The sequence below is a fragment of the Aethalodelphis obliquidens genome, unplaced genomic scaffold, assembly GCF_003676395.1.
Source record: "Aethalodelphis obliquidens isolate GAN/ISIS:26980383/991018 unplaced genomic scaffold, ASM367639v1 scaffold8, whole genome shotgun sequence".
Classification (NCBI taxonomy): domain Eukaryota; kingdom Metazoa; phylum Chordata; class Mammalia; order Artiodactyla; family Delphinidae; genus Aethalodelphis; species Aethalodelphis obliquidens.
The window spans coordinates 3,996,240-4,015,469 of NW_020837952.1; the positions used below are offsets into that span (position 1 = coordinate 3,996,240).

Sequence of the window (19,230 nt, forward strand, 5' to 3'; positions counted from 1 at the left end):
GTCCCCAGGCCCGCCCTTTCCTCTTCTCTGCTCCTTGCTCACCCTCTCCGACTTGACCCTGGGCGCTCAGCGAGGTCGAGGAATGGTGGGCGGGCAGGGATCCTGGGGCACGCAGGACTCCTCCTGGCCTGGTGCCTGGATTGGGTCCCTGTGCCCTGCCTGTCCCACAATGGTCAGCTGGAGGCGCTAGTGCGCCACGGAATATTTTCACGCCGGCTCCGAGTGGGGGCGGGGAGACGCTGGAGCCTCTCTCGGTGGCGGCGGGGCTGGTGCGGCCGGTCTGGTTGGTCTGCATGTGGACAGTGGGGGCGGAAGCGGGGGCGGGTTTGAGGAGCGTGGGTGCGTTCAGCGGTGATGGTTGACATTAGGAATGTGAGGGGTGGGGCGGGGCATCAGTCGCTTACAGGCTGTGGAGGAGCCCTGGGGTACTGGCTGCTCCCCCAGGCCCGGGGACCCCGCTGTCGGGTTTCAACGATTTAGGTGAAAGTCTGGCCTCGGCTCTGCCACCCTCCTGGCCCTTTCCCCGGGGACCCTACTCACACCCACTTGTGGCAAGTCTTTAGTTCTTTGGAGGGTGGGCTTTGAGATCTAATTCCCACTCTGCCACGTAGGCAGTCACTTACCTTGTTGTAGCCTCAGTGTCCCAGTAAGTAACATCAATGTCACAAAACTGTCGTGACAACTGGAGCTCCAGGTGGGAAGCGCTAGCCCCCAGCTGCCACCCAGTGGCCTGAAGCTGGGTGGGGAGGGATGGAGGTGTCAGACAAGACCACCGTGAAATCACAGCCCCATCTCCTCCAAGAGGAGTCCCCTTCCGGGAAGCCCAGGCCCAGACCACTGTGCTCAGTCTCTGAGGGCACGTCCACCTCCCCTGTCCTGCAGCTTTGTGCTGGGTCTTTGCCACCCCTGATCTCCTGCTTCCCAAGGGCACAGACCATCCGGCCACAGCTTTCCGTCCCTGGCGTGGCAGGCAGGAGATGGGCCTGCTTGAGAGGAGTCCTGGCTGCCTTTGAGCTGGTGCTTGAGGGACAGATAGGGTTTGCTTCCTGTCTGGAAGTGGAGGGGGGGCTCTCCAGGCTGTGGGGCAGCTGAGCAAAGCCAGGAGGCTGACACCGCATGGCCTCTCCGGAGAGCGAAAGGGGCCAGCGTGGCCCGGGCAGGGGCAGGTGGAGAGCAGCAGGGGTCTGGTTGCTGGGATGGGTGGGTTGACACTCTGTGGGAGTCCTGGCGTGAATTCCACGGGCAGCAGGGGAGCTGTGGGGAGACTCTGGGTAGCCCGGACCCCCGGGCGAGGGAGGGCTGGGTCCCTCTGCTGAGCACGGGAAGGGTAGGGTCAGAGCCAGTGAGAGCAGCAGGGGTGGGAAAGAGTGGGCGCCAGGCCAGAGGCGCCTGGGTCCAGACCTGGCTGGTGCCCGGAGGGACGGAGAGGAGGAGAAGCTCCTTCTCCCCTTGGACTGCGTTATAGGGAATCAGGTTGGATGACTGCGAGAGCTTCCAGGGCCGAGGTCTGGGGAGGCCCTGTCCCGGGGGGCCTGGTCCTGCCTTCCCCATCCCTGAGTCCCCTGCGTCTTCTAGCTTCCACTGCTTCCAGAGGCCCCGCACGCTTATCCAGGCTTCTGGAGCGAGCCCTGGACCGGCTGAGGCCTGACGTGGGGCAAGGCAATTTACCCCCTAACCCTCCTAGGTGAGGTGCGATGCGTTACGACCTCTCAGGGTCTCCCTTGCCCACTATGGTGGGGGGCGTGGAGCCGCAGCTCCTGACTGGCCCACTCAGGGCCAGGTCTTCTGACAGGGAGTGGCAGGCTAAGGAAAGGACCCACTCAGGATCATGCTGCCGCCATGGGTGCAGGGTCTCTGGGGTGCAGGGCTGAGTGGGTGAGAGAAGGCTGTGGCGGCCTGAGGGGTTCGGGGTGCTTGGGCCTGCTTGAGAGGAGTCCTGGGGAGTCTCGTGACAGGAACTGCAGCATGAAGGCCTCAGGCTGGAGCTGAGGGAGAGACCTTCTCCTCTGGCCGCAGCAGCGACCTTGGAGTCTGGGAGGTGCTGAGCGCGCTTGTTTACCGGGTGGCAGGTCCTGGCTTGCTGGGAATGCGGCCTGGGCCTGGGGGCAGGAGGTGGCGGCTGATACCAGCCAGGCATCCCTGCTCCCTCTCCCCCCGACTGCAGAGGGAGGGCCTCGAACTCAGCCTACTGGGCCTATAGACCAGGGACAGGGGGTAGGGGTGCTGGCACAAGTCTCAGGGGCCTGGGTTTGACTCCCTTCCCCGAGGTGTGGGTACCCCAGGGTCTGGGGTAGAGGAGTGGGCTGGGGGCTGTACTGCGGTGGGTTTCTGGGCCAGGTGGGCACAGTGAGCCCTTGGACTGCTCTGAGCAGAGCCCCCACTTCAGCTGGGAGGACAGGCGTGCTAGGGCAGGCCCAGAGTCTGAATGACGCCCTCCCCACCCCACACAAGTCCTCACATGGGGCCACTGGGTGCAGGGCTCACGGTACTGGCAGAGTGCTTGCCGTTCTTACTGGGGGCACGTCCTGTCCACAGCCCCTGCCCTTTTACCTCGACTCCCAGCCTGGGCATGTGGGACCTGACCCACTACCCTGGATGTATGCCCCACCTGACACTCCAGGGCTCAGCAGACGTCTCTGATTGTCAGAAAATGGACACAGGGTGGGCTTAATGGGGGCGGGTGGGGTGGAAGTGGGCTTGTGGGGAGGTTGGGGTTTGGGGATCTTGGGGTAGGGTCGGTGGTGAGAGTAGAGACAGGGCGTGGGGTGCTACTGGGATTAAGGGAGGGCCTGGGAAGGCAGAGTTTGGAGGAATGTTGTAGGTTTGGGGCAGCAGTTGGGCTGACATTGGAATTTCGGGCAAAAGTCTGAGAGTGGGTGCAGGTCAGAGCTGGGGTTTGGGATGGGATTGCTTTAGGGCTGAGTTTTGCAAAAGGGGTAAGTTTTGGGCATAGGGAAGCACCCAGGTTTGGAGTGAAGTTGATTGGGGGTAAGGTTGGGTACGGTTCACACTTGGCCTTAGGGTTGGGGTAAGCGCAGTGTCAGATCCGGCCATGGGTCCGCGATGGGGGTGGGGCAAGCCCGGGTGAGCGTCGCGCACAGTTTGGGTTGGGTTGGGGTCGGGCATGGTCGCAGCTGGTTGAGGGTTTTAGGGATTTGGTTGTCTGCCCTGTGGTGTCCTGCTCGGTCTGTCCTCTCCCTTTCTGGTGAACTGCGCTCGGCTAAGGCCTCGGCTGGAGACTCCAGGTGGTGGCAGGACCTCCTCCACCGTCTGTGCTCAGGCGGGGGCCCAAGGACGTGGCATTCTGCAGCTGAGCCCCAGACTCTCTAGGGCCTGGGTATTAGCTGAAGCAGGGGCCCCATGCCACACTGGGCTGGCCTGGGGTTTGGGGCCCCTCCCTGCCCGTGAAGGCCACCCACCTGCTCCCTGCCCTCCTGCCTGGGCGTCTTCCCTCACTCTGGACACTTGTCTGGGAACCTCTGTTCCTTCTTTGAGCCACTGGTGGTCGGGGAGATGGAGGGTCTTATCAGGGTGAGCCCTGGCCCCTTTCCTGACTCCCAGGCTAAGGTGGGGAAACCACTCCTCACCTGGCCTTAACCAGAGTGGTAGTTGGAAGGCCTGGCCGTCTCACCTTGTCACAATTCCCACACATTTCAGGGCCAGACTTGGGATCCCAGGGTCAGGCCTGTGGCTCTGCTGCCTGGGGTGAGTGAAGTCTGGGGGCCCAGAGGTGGGCTGATGGTCCTGGTCTAGACCCGAGACCTGTCTGTCAGTCAGCTGCGCCCAGGCGTGCCCCTAACCCTACCCCCTGACCCCAAGCCCCCTCCCTCCCTCATCAGCGGGAGAGGCTGCCTCTGCTCTCCACTGCAGATCCCTTGGGGTGGGGCCAGCTGGGAGGCATGTGGGTACCTGGCTGGGTGTGTTTGCGTGTGACTCATCCTGGATGCCGAGGCTCTGAGTTGGTGGCTTTGTTCTGCCACTGGCTGGGTAGGGCGCATGCCATAGCCCTGAGTCACCAGGGTGTGGCCCAGCGGGCCTGGTGGCACTTTGCACACACAGATGGCACTGGGGCCAGGACATGCCGACCTGGGGGGCGGAGGGCCCTGCCTGGCATGGGCCCTGTCCTCAGTGCTTTCTCCCCAGTGGTGCTGTGAGCCCCTCCTGAGGTGCTCCTCGGTGACGAAGTGCCCTGTAGCCCTGGGGCTCTGTCCGGTTAGGGCCTGGAGGGGCTGAAGTGGTTTGGTGTCCGCAGACACAGCCAGAGACCCTGGGGAGCACACTGACCCTTCCTCAGCTGCCCAGTAAAGGCCATTGGCAGGCCATCATGTGCTACTACCCAAACTGTCAGCCCAGCGGGCCCTTAAAACAACTCCGGGAGGAGGAAACCATCACTCCCACGTTACAGAGACAAAAGCGGGGGTTAGGGAGGCTCATAGATGCCCAGTCACAGAGCTAGTGAGAGGCCAGCCGGCCTTAAGGCCCCTCATCGGGTGTTCAGTGGGGCCTGCCCTGTGCCAGGTGTGGGACATCAGTGATGGGGGCCTGGCCCCGGTCCTCCACTTCCGTCCAGTTTGCCACTGGGACCCCCGGACACCACTCCTCACTCAGAGTCAGGCAGGGGCCCCACAGGGCCCGGTGAGTGAGCAGCCCTGTTGCCCCTCCCAGCCACCGGCCCTGGGTCCTGCATCCCTCCGTGCCTCCGAAGATGCAGACAGACATGGCCCTGCTGGACTCCCGGGCCGTGCCCAGCCTGCTTCCTCTGGGCAAGAGGCAGGAGGCCCTGGGCCCCTGCTGGGCAGCTCCCTCCTTGGGGAACCAGGCCTCACTGCCCTCAGGGAAGGATAGAAAGTGTGGTTCCCACACAGTCACCAACCTCCCACCTCCTGCCCCCCACCTCCCCCTGCAGGTGCTGTGTGTGTGTCTGGGTGTGAGTGCGAGAGGGCAGGAGAGCCAGACTGGCTGTAAGTCAGAGGTGAGGGGGAAGCAGCGCAGGTTAAGCGCAGGCAGACACCGCCCCCCCCCACCCCCGGAGGGGCGAGGGTGGGAACCCAGGGATCGTGGTTCCCAGGCCAGGCTTGGGTCCTCAGACGTGCCTGTATGCTGTCTGGCTCTCTGACAGGCCAGGGGGCCGCTGGGGACCTGCTGCTCCCAGGGAGGGCTATTCAGGTGTCCTTGGGTGGGTGAGTAGGCACGGCTCCAAGAACAAGCCTCACCTCCTCCACCCACAGCCCCACCTAGTTCGGTCAGAAGCTGTTTGAGGGAGAAGAGAAAGTACCTTACAAGGTAACAAATGCTGTCTGCCAGGTGGAGGCCAGGCTACCTCCCTGCTTCCGGGCCTCCCCGCCCTTCTCAGGAAGAAGCTGGCTTCTGCGGTATCCCAGTCCTGGCCTTGAGCCCAACAATGACCCCTGGCCTCCATGGAGACACTGACACCTTCCCCAGACCCGGGTAAGGGCAGCTGGAGTGGGGGAGGCCTGGCCCTCCCCTCCTGGGAGGCAGAAAAGGCAGTCAGGGCTCAGAGACGGAGCTCACTGCTGTGTGACCTTGGCTAAGCGAGCTCTCCTTTCCAAGTGTCAGAGTTTCCTCCTCTGCACATTTAGGGAGGTGGGCTAGGGGTCGTGAATTCCCCCAAGGATCTTAAGCCCCATGGAGCGTCCCTTCACTTATAGACTCTTAACAGGCCAAGGCCACACCGCACAGCCCTGGCTCCCTTCTCCAAGCCCAGGAGACTTTGCTGGGCTCCCTTGGCAAGGGCCGCCCTCTCTGTTCAAGGGAGCTGGGGTCGCAGGGCAGTTCTCCTGGTCAGTTCTCCAGGTGGGGCGGTCTGGCTCAGCCTGCCTAATTCCCAGCGAGGGGGCCCGGTGGAGACGGCCTGAGGAAGCAGGTGCCCCTCCTTAGACCCGTCTCCCTGTCTGTAAAGCTCGCATCTCCAGCTCCCGACCAGCACCTCCCTTGAGAAGCAGCCCTTCCCTGGAAGCCCCCAGCCTACCCCCTGGCCATACTCTCCCCAGCCCTTGAGTGCAATGTGTTTTGTATCTTTCTGTGCTGGTCATCCTGTGTGCGCCAGATGCACCATCTTGGAATTTCACCCTGGAGATGAAAGGTGGGAGCGCCGACTCCATGCTCCCAGGGCAGTTTTCCAGCATTATCTCATTTGACCCTAGCAACAGCCCCTCTGCCAGGACACTTCGGCAAGTGAGTTCAACAGAGAGGTTACACAGCTTGGTTGGGGCAGAGTCTGGAGGCAGCCCCTGCTCTGGCCCTGGCCCCCTTGTGGGCGCGGTGAAGGAAGGGAGTGTGTCTTCCTGTTGGTCCTAGAACAGTCGGAGCTGGGAGTATCCTTGGATATTATCTAGTTCAGCCCCTCACTGTGCAGCTTGCGGAACTGAGGCCCAGAGCCGGGACTAGAGCCCGGGACTGCTGACCCCCAGCCCCGCCCCACTTCCTGGGCACAGGCTGTGCGCTCTCCCCACTCCCTCCCCGTATGGCTGGGCCTGGGCCCGGGGGTGCATTGGGTTTTGTGCTGGCGAATGCATCTTGGTGGCCCAGCTGGGAGAGGACAGGGCGAGGGCCAGGTCCCAAGCCTGTGCTGGGAGCGGGCGGGTCTGTGCTCCTGCCTCAGAACAGAGGGTGGAGGGAGAGAGAGAGAGAGGCCTGGGGCAGGGCTTCTCCATCAGCGATTGCACAGAGGTTTTCCAGGAAGCTGACGAAGTAACTTCTGCGTGCGAAGAAAACAAGACCAGACATGTGAGAATGGCTGAACTTTGCTGTCCTGTTCCCAGCCTCCCCTGCGCGGAGCGGCACTGAGAGGTCTTCCCCCAGCCCTCTACCTTGGTGTAGAAAGGACCCTCCTGAAGCCCCTTGGTGACACCCCTTCTTGAAAGCCCTGGGGATCAGGGAACCCCTCAGTCTCTTGCCAGTTTGGAATTCAGACAGTTCTAGCAGGAAGTTCTGCCTGGTGCCTGGCTCTGGTCTCTTCTGCTGTGTGTTTAACCCCCTCTTTTCTTGTCCTGTCCGCTGGAGGATGTGACTGTCCGGTGCTCAGGCCACAGTAAGTTGGAGGTCAGGACTGCAGATGCTCTCTCCTGTCCTCCACCTGTGGGGTTTGGGGAAACCCGAGGCTCCGTTCTGAATCCCCACAGGGAGGCCCTTCTCCTTGCCCCTCCCCAGCCAGCTGGCCTTGCCCTCGCCTTTCACACCTTGTGTGTGCTCCCCTCTCCTGGAAGAGAACCTGCTGCCTCAGGTTCTGTCCTTGCCTCTGCATCTGAGCTGGTTGCCAGCATCTTCTCTGCGTCCCACAGCAGCCTGTCTTTCCAATGCCTTGGGCAGTGCCTGTCACCAGTCGGTGCTCAATAAGTGTTACGAGCTTGTTAAGGGCAGCTCTTCAAGTACATGCTGAAAACCATGGTCAGCTGACTCTTCCTGATTTTACAGATGGGAAACTCCAGGGTAGACCCTGTAGGTCCAACCCATGGGGACCTTTGGCTCATAGAGCTCTAATGGGGGATTCTGAACACATGTGAACTTGGACTAGCTTTCTCTTCTGGCCTGTATGCAGGTGCCAGGCCCTGAAGAGGGTTAGGGGGCAGAGGAGACTGCCAGGCCTGTTCACAGATCATCACCCCCTCCTGTCATGGACTCCTCTGGGCCTGGACCAGGATCTATCAGGAAGTTCTAGAAGCCAGGAAGGCCAGGGCGTGGGAGGCAGAGGGCACGGTTCCTCCCAGGTCCTGGACTCAAAGGGGGGCTGAGAGCAGGGTCACAATCTGTGAACAGCTGTTCATGCATTTAGTGAGCACTTACTGTATACAAAACCCCACATTTGTATGGGGTCTGACGAGGCCTTAGAAATGACCTCTTCCCGCAGCTCAGAAACCTGAGGCGTAGAGAGGGTCCTGTGCCGCCCTGGGTCGCACAGCGGTGCATAGTGGCTGGGACTAGAGTCTCTGTTCCTTCCCCAGCACCTGCTGCCCACAGAGCTGCCTGAGGATGGGGCACAGTGGCGGCGGAGGGGGCTTCAGCAGAGGGAAGGACAGGCAGTGCTCAATGTTCTGAAGCACAGCTGCCAGCGCGGGGCAGTGGTGGTGGGCGGGGGGGGGGGGGCGGATAGGAAAGCCACATGATCCCAGACCTGGGAACATGGAGTTACTGACAGTCACAAAATGTGTGTGTGTGTGTGTGTGTGGCAGGGGCGGTGCAGCGTTTGTTCTGGGCAGGCTTGTTAAACGCCCATAGTAATTGCTACATAAGCATTTTGCTGTTGGTATTTGAGGGGTCTTAGAGCAGGCAGGCAAAGACCGGGTGGACATTCCCGGCTGGGTTGAAGGCAGGAGGAGGGGTGGGCATCAAGGGTAGCATGACAGGTGTGCTTGGAGGGTGTGTGAGCAGCTCGGAGTCAGGAAGAGGGGGCTCCAGCTCTGCCCACTTTCTGGGCAAGGGGAGTCCAGAAACTGGAGGCCACTTCTGCAGCCTGGCTGCGGGGTGTGCAGAGGGTGTCGCTGGTGTGGCTTAGGGGGTGTTGGGTGTTTCCGGGCTAGCTGAGAGGCTTGGCAGATCAAAGACGGTAGAAGGCAAGGCCTCTCTACCAGGCTCTGGCTTTCCCTTCTGCAGGACCCCCAGCAGGAAGTGTTTGATGAGTGACTGATCCGGGGTAGTGGGACCCGAGAGGCGGTGCCTTCTCCCGGACCTGCATCCACCTGCGGCGGCCGCCAGGGGGCGGGGCCCGACCGGCTTTGGGAAGCTTCTCCTCCCCTGCCCCGGGCGGGGCGCCCCTGAAGGCGGCGGGGCTCAGATGTGGCGTCGCCGCCCGCGTCGCGTCCCGTCCGGTCCGGGCGGCCCCGAGCCGCCTCCCTGCCCAGACACGCCGACCCGCGGGCGGGCGGACACCAGTTGTCGGCGCCACGAGAACAGAGGTTTCGGAGCCCCTCCCCGGTACTGGCGCCACACGGGGTCCTGTCCCCGTCGGGCGCCGTGGGGGTGGGCGTGGAACGGTGCGGGAGACACAGATCCCGAGTTCCTGAGTTTCTGGGCCCAGGGGACCCCCCCTGCCCGCAGCGGCATGACACACCTGCTCTGATGGTGGGTGGCTAGGGCCCTGGGCCCCCCCTCTCCGGTGGCCTCCCCCCTGTCCTGCTGGAGGCAGCCAGAGCTGTGCTGGAGTCCCGGCTCTGGCCTCAGTTTGCTCATCTGTAAACGAGAGCGATGACCCTACCTCCCAGCACTGTCGTGAGCGCTGACCATAGGAGAGGCTCATGGACAGTGGCCCGGGACAGTGCTAAAGAACGTCCCTGCCCACCTCCCCAGTCAGACTGGCAAGACTCCCCAGGGAGGGGCCTCGTGGTCGCCTGCACCCCATCCCATCCCAGAGGGGCCGGCTCTGGCAGTGTGGGGTGGCGGAAGCAGGGAGAGCACAGATCCCATTGCCAGTTGACAGATGGGTAAACTGAGGCTCAACTTCCCCCCATGAGTTAGTGACAGAAACAGGAGCAGACCCAGAGCCCCTAATTCCCAGTCTAGCGCTTTTTTTCCATTTTCTTATCTCCACATTTTTTGGGGTTTACAACTGCAGGGCCGCAGTGGTGGAGAGGGTATGGGTCTCAGAATATGTTCAGGATTCCCCTTTCCACACCCAGGCCTGTTTGTGGTCACACCAGTGACCGCTTCATTCTGGCATGCTCTAGGCCCCTGGAGTTCCAGAAGGGAGCCTGTCTGGGCACTGATACTCCTGTCAGCCCTAAGGCTGGGCCCTGCGAAGAAACCTCCTGAAGCCTGCTCCTCCCAATAGAAGATCAGCTGACTTGGGGGTGTGCACCCCCTCTTTCTCTTTCTACCCGACCAGTTAGGCAGTCCCAGGACACAGAGCAAAGCTCTGAGTGGGAGATTTGCTAGAGCCCCGGCTGTCTCCAAAGAGGGTGGCAAGGCGTCAGGAGGCCCAGCTCCACGGCGGGCCTAGGGCAAGGCCCCTCCTCTCTCTGGGCCTCAGTCTCTCCATCTGTGAAATAAGGTGGTTGGCTACACTTCTGCGGCTGGGTGTCACCCCTGGGATACCTGTGCTACTGTCATACAACCCTACACCTGAGGTGTGAGGTGGCCCTGACCTGTTCTGAAGGGACCTGGAAGGGGAAGGGCCTGGGTGGGTTGCACCCGCTACCTTCGGGCCAGTTTACCAAAGAAAGGGGCTCTTCCTGTCTGCAGTATGGCAGTATGTACGCCACTGTCACTGTATGGAGTGTGGCAGTGGTTCCTGCCAGGTTCTCCCTCCCCACCTGGGGGTGAAGACAGGCAAGGGGAAGAGTCCCAGTCATCCCTTTGGGGCCTGATAGTTCGGGGGCTTGGCGATGGAAAGGCACACTTTCAAGGGGTGACCTGCTGTGTGGTCTGCAGAGCCCGCCTATGAGCCCAGCTTGTTCTCTGCTCTGGACCCAAGTGACAGAGCTCCTCTCCCTACCGGCCCTGGGCACTAGGGTGGCCATGGGAGTGGCCTGGGGGGCAGGGTTTTGTGAGGGGACTTAGAGTCCTTGGGAAAGGAGCTCACAGGGATACTGGCCAGCTTCCTTTTCCTTAGGAGGCCAAGGGGGGGCATGTGTGTGTGTGTGGGGCAGGGCCTGCCACCTCTCACCCCACCAGGGGTATAGTCTCAGCAGCCTTGGGCTTGTGAGGAGATGGAGAGGGGGTGTCAGGCAAGCTGGAGAGCCCCAAGGGGGACCCCAGGCTCCCTCTGTGTCAGGGAGGGCCCCTGCAGCACCCCTAACTCACTGTGGGCAGGGCAAAGCCTATGGCGGGTTGGAGGGTGACTGGCTCCCTAAAGCCTCCATTTTGTACCCCAACTGTCTGTGGCCAAGAGGAAGAGGGAAGGCAGCAGGAATGCAGGAATGAATCCTGGGCAGGCCCTGTCCCAACAGGCTGGGGTGGGAGGGCCAGGCTCCCGTGTGGGCCCACGCCCTCCTCAGCACAGCTCGTAGCTAGGCAGCCCGCACAAACAGCAGGAACACAGAGCAGCCCCGCATGTGTGCACGCGTATGTGCCTGTGCTGGGGGCCTCCTTGCCTCAATCCCTAGATGGGAACCCTTCTGGTTACCCTATAGTCACCGTCCCATGCAGGCCTGAGGATGGGGGTCTGTCTGCTGCCACTGCTGAGCGCTTACTATGTGTCGGGCCTGATCCATTCATTAGCTCCTTTAACCCTTACAACCCGATAGACAGGCACCCTTATTACCCACTTTATGGACAGAGATACTGAGGCTTTGAAAAGCTGCACACACAAAAGATCACAGAGCAAGAGAGTGGGGAGCCAAGCCAGAGTGCAAACTGAGGCCTTTCTGTCTCCAGAGTCTGGTTCTCCTCCAGGCATGTGTAGACGTGTGTGCACATGAGTATCGACTGAGGGCTGTGTGTGTACCCAAGTGTGCAGTTGTGGGCTTCGATGGCAGACCTGTATCAGTCTGTGTTTATCTAAGGACGCCTGCCTGTAGGTGTGGATACCTGGGCCCAGGCATGGAGGCGTGCATGCAGACGTGTGTGAGCATGTGACTCACATAAGTACCCACGGGCATATCTGTGCATATGTGTTCACACATACGGCACTTGAGTGCACACGTGCACATGCTGTGTACATGCGTTCACGTGTGCACACCGCTGTGAGCCTGTGCGTATGTCGTCCGCTCCAAAGGCTGACCTTGCCCTGCTGCTCACCCACCTCCTGTCCCTTTCTCAAGCTCCTGACTCAGTGCCAAGATGGGCTGTGTGATGGCCTTGTTGACGGCGCTGGGACTTCTGAGGATTTGGAAGGAAAGCCGTTTTGGGGAGGGATATGATTGGCAAGGGGTTGGACAAGAGGAAGACGCAGGGGATAAGAGGGATTAAGCCTGGGGGTGGGGGTCAGCCTGGGTTTTCTTCAGTCCCAGGCAGGGGCAGAGGACCCTCTGCGGTCTGGGAGCCTCGGTCCTGTCCCACCCCCTGGCGTTCTCTATCCACCTCTGTCAAGGCTCAGACCCCCAATACCCCGGAAAATGCTCCCGGGAGCCTGCAGGAGAGTCCTAGGGCCGGGAGGATGCATCTGTGAGGTCTGTGCCCTGTCCCCTTACTGTGTGTGGCAGGCAATCCCCCCTCAATCCAAGATGGGACTCCCCTGTGGTTCCTGGGTGTCGGGGAACTTCCCATTGCACCGCCCCTTTGCACCGACGCCCTCGGGCTCCTGCTGGCCGTGGACGTGCAGGCGGAGCAGCGGTCGGCTGGGGGCGCTCGGGGCCCGCGGATGGAGATGCGAGACAGGTCCGCCAGGATGGGAACCGGCCGGGCGGGGGTGAAACACAGGTACAGTCCCACCAGCAGGGCGGGTGGAGGTGGGATCCGGAGGACCGACCTTGCGCCAGGAGGGCCAGATTCCCAGTGGGACAGAAATACACCCTCTCCACGGAGGGTCAGACTCCCACCCCCCCACCCATAGACTCACAGACCCTCAGAGGGACAGGCAAAGGGACGCCCCCTCCCCCTCTGGAGCCTTCTGGGCTGGTGTTCGAGGGCCCTGGGCGAGGCAGAGGGAGCTGGGCGTGACCCACTGGCCTGACACGGTGTGCTGGGCCTCTGTGGCAGTGAGAAGGGGGCGAGGGCCCTGCAGTCAGACAGATTTGCCGACTGATTCCCGTTCGGCCTCGGGGTGACCCTGGGCAAGGCACTCAAGCTCTCCTGAAAAGGGGACGATGTCTGCTAGGTGCCCAGCACCTTCCTTGACACACACCTTGGCCGTGGAGCCTATTACAAGTTTCCGGAGGTTCCCTCACGGTACGTCTGCACATTTCTTCCCCAGATCTTTAATGAGCACCCGCTGAATGCCAGGCCCTTTTGTGAGACCCTCTGGGTGCAGTGATGAGCACGTCACACAAGGGGGCACCTGCCTCCAGGAGCTTAGGTTCTAATGGGGGCAGGTGTCCTACGGCTTGCCCTTTGATTCTCCAAAATGGAAATTACGGAGTAAAAGAAAGGCTGGCAGAGAAGGCGCTTTCTCTCTCTTATTTCTTGTCAAATACTGGGCTGGGAAAATTCCAGATTTAACTGTTCTGCTCTGGGCCTCTGCCTCTCACCACAGAAGTCAGGATCTGACTCTCCATCCCAAACACTCCGTCTCACTTAGTTGAAGCTGGAGTCCAGTAATGCCCATGAGGCCGGGCACAGCCTGGCCCCCAGCTTGACCAGTCTCCTCCCATTCTCCCCTTTGTCCCTCCACTGCTGCTGCTACACTGGCCTCCTTGCAGGTCCTCAAACGTGCCAGGCAGGGTCCTGCCTCAGGGCCTTTGCCCTTGCTGTTTCCTCTGCTAGAATGCTCTTCCCCAGGCGTCCATGTGGCTCTCTGCTTCACCCCTGTCTGGGCTTTGATGAAATGTCTCCTTCTCAGTGAGGCTTTCCCTGACCTCCTATGACTCCGCCCACCCCCAATATTCCCTATGCACACTGCGACCTAAGTTTTCTCCATACCATTTATTATTGCCATCTGGCCAACTATATCTTTTATAACATGTTTCTTTCTCATCTGTCTCTCCCCATGAGAATGTAAACTCCATGTGAGCAGGGGTTTGGGCACGTTTGTTCGTGCTCTCTCCCCAGAGCCTGCAACATGCCTGGTGCACTGTAGGCGTCAATAAATATTTGTCAAGTGAATGCTGAGTGCTGGCTCTGAGTGGCACGCATCCCTTGGTGATGGGGGCTGATGACAGGGGGATCCCTGACTTTTAGGCCTCAGCTGGGCCGCAGCTGCCGTAAACCTGTCAAGGGCTGGAGGACTGGGGGCGGGGAGGAGGAGACGGCAGGAGTGTTCTGGTTCTTTCTTGCTCTCTTTGGGACAGAAGTTGAGTGGCTACGGTAATATCCACCAAACTCTCGTGCCTTAGTTGGGAGAGGGAGAGGCAGGTTTCTCCCTTTGAAAAAAATTATTATCGTACAAAAATATACCAATCAAAGTCGGGGAGGTGTTGCTTCTCTCTCTCTCATTCCTCCCCACTTCCTCCCTTTCTTTTTCCCTTTCTTTTTCTCTCTCTCTCTCTTCCTTTCTTTTTTTCTTTCTTTCTTTCTCTCTTTCCTTTTTCCTCAACTACCCGCCCCATCTCTAACAACCACCAATCTGTTCTCTGTTTCTGTAAGTCTGCTTTTCTTGGATTCCTCATGTGAGATCATACAGTATTTGCCTTTCTCTGTCTGACTTCTTTCACTTAGCATAATATCCTCAAGGTCCATCCATGTCGTCGCAAGTGGCAAGATTTCCTTCTTTTTATGGCTAAGTAGTGTATATACCACAACTTTATCCACGCAGCCATAGTTGGATACTTAGGTTATTTCCACATCTTGGCTGCAATAAAGATGGGACTGCAGATATCTCTTCAAGACAGTGATTTTGTTTCCTTCAGATAAATACCCAGAAGTGGATCATAGGGTAGTTCTATTTTTAACTTTTGGAGGAACTTCCATACTGTTTTCCACCAATTTACATTCCCACCAGCAGTGCACAAGTTTCCCTTTTCTCCACACCCTCGCCAGCACTTGTTACCTCTTGTCTTTCTGATGACAGCCATTCAGACAGGTGTGAGATGATATCGCATTGTGGTTTTGATTTGCATTTCCGTGATGATGAGTGACGTTGAGCATCTTTTCATGTGCCTGTTGGCCGTCTATATGTCTTCTTTGGAAAAATGTCTACTCAGTTCCAATGCTCACTTTTAAATTGGATGATGATGATGATTATTATTGTTATTTGCTAGTTTTAAAACGTTTTATTGGGGTATAGTTGATTGACAATGTTGTGTTAGTTTCAGGTGTACAGCAAAGTGGATCTGTTATACATATACATATATCCACGCCTTTTCAGGTTCTTTTCCCTTATAGGCCAGTACAGAGTAGAGTTCCCTGTGCTATACAGTAGGTCATTATTAGTTATTATTGCTATTTGCTATTGAGTTATATGTGTTCTTTACATAGTTTGGATATTAACCCCTTAACAGGGATATGATTTGCAAATATTTTCTCCCATTCCGTAGGTTGCCTTTTCATTTCGTTGATGGTTTCCTTTGCTGTGCAGAAACTTTTCAGTTTGATGTCGTCTCACTTGTTTATTCTTGGGAGATGTTTGTGTTTCTGAACAGAGGGTTCCAGCGGGGGTTCGCAGGGGTTACACATTCTCCACCAGGACGCACGTGCAGTACACCTTCTGGAAGCCCACATGGGCCTTGGCCATCTCGTCAGAATAATCACCCGGTCTTTAAGTCCCAACTGTTCCCAGTAGAAGGAAAATGTTTTACCCATCCATTCCCTGCCCCACGTGCAAGAACCAGCCCCCTGGGGACTCCTGGGTTTGGGTAAGGCCGCCTTTTCAGCCCTAGGGATGATGTCGCCTCAGTGTTTACTGATTTCTAGAATACCTCTGCTTTCCTCCTTTGTTCTTTACACCTTCAATACCCACACTTTCAGTTCCTTGCGTTGAATCCTCTCTGTTTGAAATGCCTAGCCTGGTTTCTCTTTTCCTGACCAGATCCCAGCTGATACATTAAAGAAGGGAAAATCAACAGACAAAGCAGGTTGCGCTAAATGCTCTGAAGAACACAGGACAGGGTAACCATGAAATAGAAAATAACAAGCAGTGTGCAGGTCGTGGGGGTGAGCGCTCTTTCACATGGGCAGGCCTCTCTGAGGAGGTGATGTTGGGTTGACAAATGAGAAGGCGCCACACCTGGGGGCTGAGTATTCCAGGTGGGATCAGGGTCTCTGAGGCCTGCGGGCCGCGGCAGCCTCTCTGTGGAAGGCACTGAGCCTGCTCCTGCGGGCGGGCGATGATCGGGGGCGTGGTGGTGGGGAGAGGAGATGGCTTAGTCTGTGGCCCCAGATTGAGGGCTCAGCCCCGGGAGCCTCTGAGCATTGAGGCCTGAGATTTGCGCTAAATGTGCGGGGATCTGGGTTATGGATTCAGCGCTGGGAACCGCATACCCCCTCCCTGCTTCCCGCCTCACCCTCCCCAGGGGAGCGGAAGCCTCTGCAGGCTCAGGTTCCTAAGACGTGCTGGTCTCGCCGCGGCCGGCAGAGGGCAGTGGTTGCCGAGGTGCGCGCAAGTCGGGCGGGCGCTGACCTTTCCCTAGCGGAATGTGGGCGGTCAGCTTCTGCCGGGAGCGGGACGGTTGGGCCCCTCCCCTTCCCTTCCCTCGTCTAATCCTCAGCCGCCCTCCAACACATCTCTGAGCCCCTGGCCTCTCCTTGCGGGTTTGGGGGGAGGGAGATGCGAGGGAGGCTGGGCAGATCTTGCCTAACCACTCCTGCCCAAGTTCCAACTCCATTGGGATAAGGGGAAAGGCTCCCACAGTTAGCATATTTGCTATATTGTTATTTTTAAGCGTTTAGCATGTACCAGGCACAGCGCTAAGTTCTTTTATCATGCATCATCTCTTCACACCAGATCTACGAGACAGGTACTCTGTCTCCCAGAGCTTGCCCAAGACCACACAGCCTGAACCAGGATTTGCTCTGCTGGCCGCTTCTCAATTCCTCTGACTGCAGCCTCCAAGGAGGGCGTGTTGCCCAGGGAACTGAGGTGAGTGTGCAGCGGGTGAGCAGAAGGGGACCATCAAGGTGCTGACCCTGAGGGATCTGTAGCAGTACTCATCTACTCCTTTATTTTGCAGATGAAGAAACAACTCCAGCGTTGCCCGAGGTCCCACGGGGATCAGTCACGTGGTCGGCCACAACAGAGGATTCCCCATGACAGGGGACCACGAGTTGGATCCTGGCCAGAAGCCAGAAGCCCCTTGAGGGCAAGGACCCCATTTTACCCCACTCCTCCCTGCTGTACCTAGCACAGGGCACAGCATATAGCGGGTGCTCAAAAAGTCCTTCACGAGTAAATCTTGCATCCCTCGGTAGCTGCAGTCACCTGCCTTTCTCGCCGTCATTCATTTATTCAGCATTTAGTAAGCGCTGACTGTGTGCTTGGCACCCTACTGGGCGCTGGGACGCACAGTTGAATAAGGCACAGTGCCTGCCCCTGTTGGCTTATCTCCTGGTGGGGGTTTCAGGGGTTACCCCACGTTATGACCCGTGCCCCCATAGTTTTCCTCATTCCTCTGCTCAGCCTGGTACTGGCAACCTGCTCCACTCCCGCCCCCAGGCCATTCCCACTGCCTTCTTCTTTGCCAGACCAGACAACCCTTCCTCCCAAGCCGCCTCCCTCCCCTCCTCCAGGAAGCCCTCTTTGACTAAGTCCCCCAGCTGCTCTGCAGGCCCCAGTGCTGAGGTCTTGAGCTCTGCCCGGGTATCTCTGGTTCCGTCTCTCTGTTTCTGTTTTCCCCCATCAGCCTCTGGAGCTTCCCAAACACAGGGACTGCCTCCCCTCCAGCTGTTTTTCCTCAGGCCTACATAGACCAGAAGAGGCAGGAAGGGAGGTCGTGTAGTCAGCTCCCAGCACACAGGGCCTGCCTTAGGCTCTGGTCCCGGGACCCCCTTAGAGGAAGATCTCTCTGCGACTACCAGGGCACTGACTTAGTCTTGGCCCAAGACCCCTGAGCCCTGATCTTCCACACTGTGCCTGGGGGCTCAGGCTGGGCACCAGCTGTTGGGTATCTACTCAGCCCCAGCACCCTTTGTGTTTGAAGATGGGGACCTTCAGTCTGCACTTCACCAACTCCCGGGCTTGGCCATTTTACTGTCCCTGTGGCAGGTAGTCTACAGGTGAAAAATGGTTCCAGGGAACCAACATGCTGCCTCTTATCTTCTGGGTGACCAAAGTTACAGTGCTAGGCTTCTCTGGGCCTCTGCTAATGATACCTGTCCAGCCCATCTCACAGGTAGTTGGGAGGACCAGAGACCAAGGAGCCAAGCCCAGGTAGGGGCTTATTTTTGTTGTTGTACTCAGAGCAGGGGTTGTGCCCCTTTTTTTTTTTTGTGGTACGCGGGCCTCTCACTGTTGTGGCCTCTCCCGTTGCGGAGCACAGGCTCCGGATGCGCAGGCTCAGCGGCCATGGCTCACGGGCCCAGCCGCTCCGCGGCATGTGGGATCTTCCCGGACCGGGGCACGAACCCGCGTCCCCTGCATCGCAGGCGGACTCTCAACCACTGCGCCACCAGGGAAGCCCCAGGGGTTGTGCCCTTGGCTAGGTGTTCACTGAATCACTCTGGAGCCAGGAGTGGGAAGGAGGAGGAAGGAGGGAGCTTGCACGAGGAGGGGGAGTCAGACTCCAGCCTTCCTGGCAACTCATCAGGATCCTCCGCTGGCAGGAGCGGGGCAGGAGAGTGTCCTCGTTTGGGTAGGGAAGTCATTATTTCCCTCCCCTCTGTCCCTCCCTCCCTCTCTGCACTCCTCCTCCTCTTTCTCTCTCTTTATCCCTCTCCCTTCTCTCTGTGTCTTTGTGCACTAACTGTGCTCACTCAACTTGCCAGCCATTACATTCGCACCAGGGACACAAAGGCTGAGGAGATGTGCCCTTCCCTTCATGGGACTTTTAGGCTAGGAGACCTCGGTTGGGGAGGTACATCGTTCATTCATTCTTTCATTAATTTTACTTTTATTGAAAACCTGCTACGGGTCAGGCACTGTGCAAGGCCCTGGGGACGTAATGGGGTGCAATCCCTGCCCACAAGGAGTTTAGAGGATAAAAGGCACAAAAGTAGGCAATGGAAGCATGGCTAAAGTAGGGGATTAGGGAGGCCAGGATACAGAGATAAATGCTGGCTGGATTTAATGTCTCCCTAAGCATGCAGAGCAGGGCCAGGCACAGACCAAGTATGTGCTCAGTAAACGTGAAATACGTGACCCTCGTGTGGGGAGCTTTCTAAACAGCTTATGAGTCAAAGAATAAAACCGTTTTAACTAAATGCTAATAAAAAATGCTAATATGAAGCAGTCAAAATAGTACATAAAAGGAAATTTATGGTCTTTAGACAATCTTATATTGAAAAAGAAGAAAGATGGAAAACTAAAGATTCAACTCAACAAGTCAAAAACTGATAAAAATAATAAATTCAAAGAAAGTAGAAGAAAGGAAATAACGATAGGTCATTTTTTATGTTATAAATATTATGAATTCAGTTTCAGAAATTCAAATTAGTATTCAGAAATCCATAATTCAGAAATTAACAGAATAGAAAACAAAGATAAGTAGTAATTCAGAAATTAATACAATAAAAAACAAAGATGATATAAGTAAGAGAGCTGGTCTCAGTTCCCAGGCCCTTCCTGAATAGGAATGGGGTTTATCCACCGTC

The 19,230-nt window shown here is 58.0% G+C and overlaps 1 long non-coding RNA gene across 11 annotated transcripts; it reads left to right on the forward strand.

Annotated features, from left to right (window-relative positions):
* Positions 1 to 267: 267 nt before the first annotated feature.
* LOC113620475 (uncharacterized) lies at positions 268 to 16,899 on the forward strand. 11 transcript variants are annotated; one of them, XR_003432784.1, is made up of 4 exons: positions 5,102 to 5,448; positions 15,515 to 15,594; positions 16,430 to 16,564; positions 16,656 to 16,899. It is a non-coding gene; the product is annotated as an uncharacterized LOC113620475 (long non-coding RNA). The 11 variants fall into 11 exon arrangements; XR_003432783.1 differs by lacking the exon at positions 5,102 to 5,448 and adding an exon at positions 8,232 to 12,312; XR_003432782.1 differs by lacking the exon at positions 5,102 to 5,448 and adding an exon at positions 12,353 to 12,780.
* Positions 16,900 to 19,230: the final 2,331 nt, after the last annotated feature.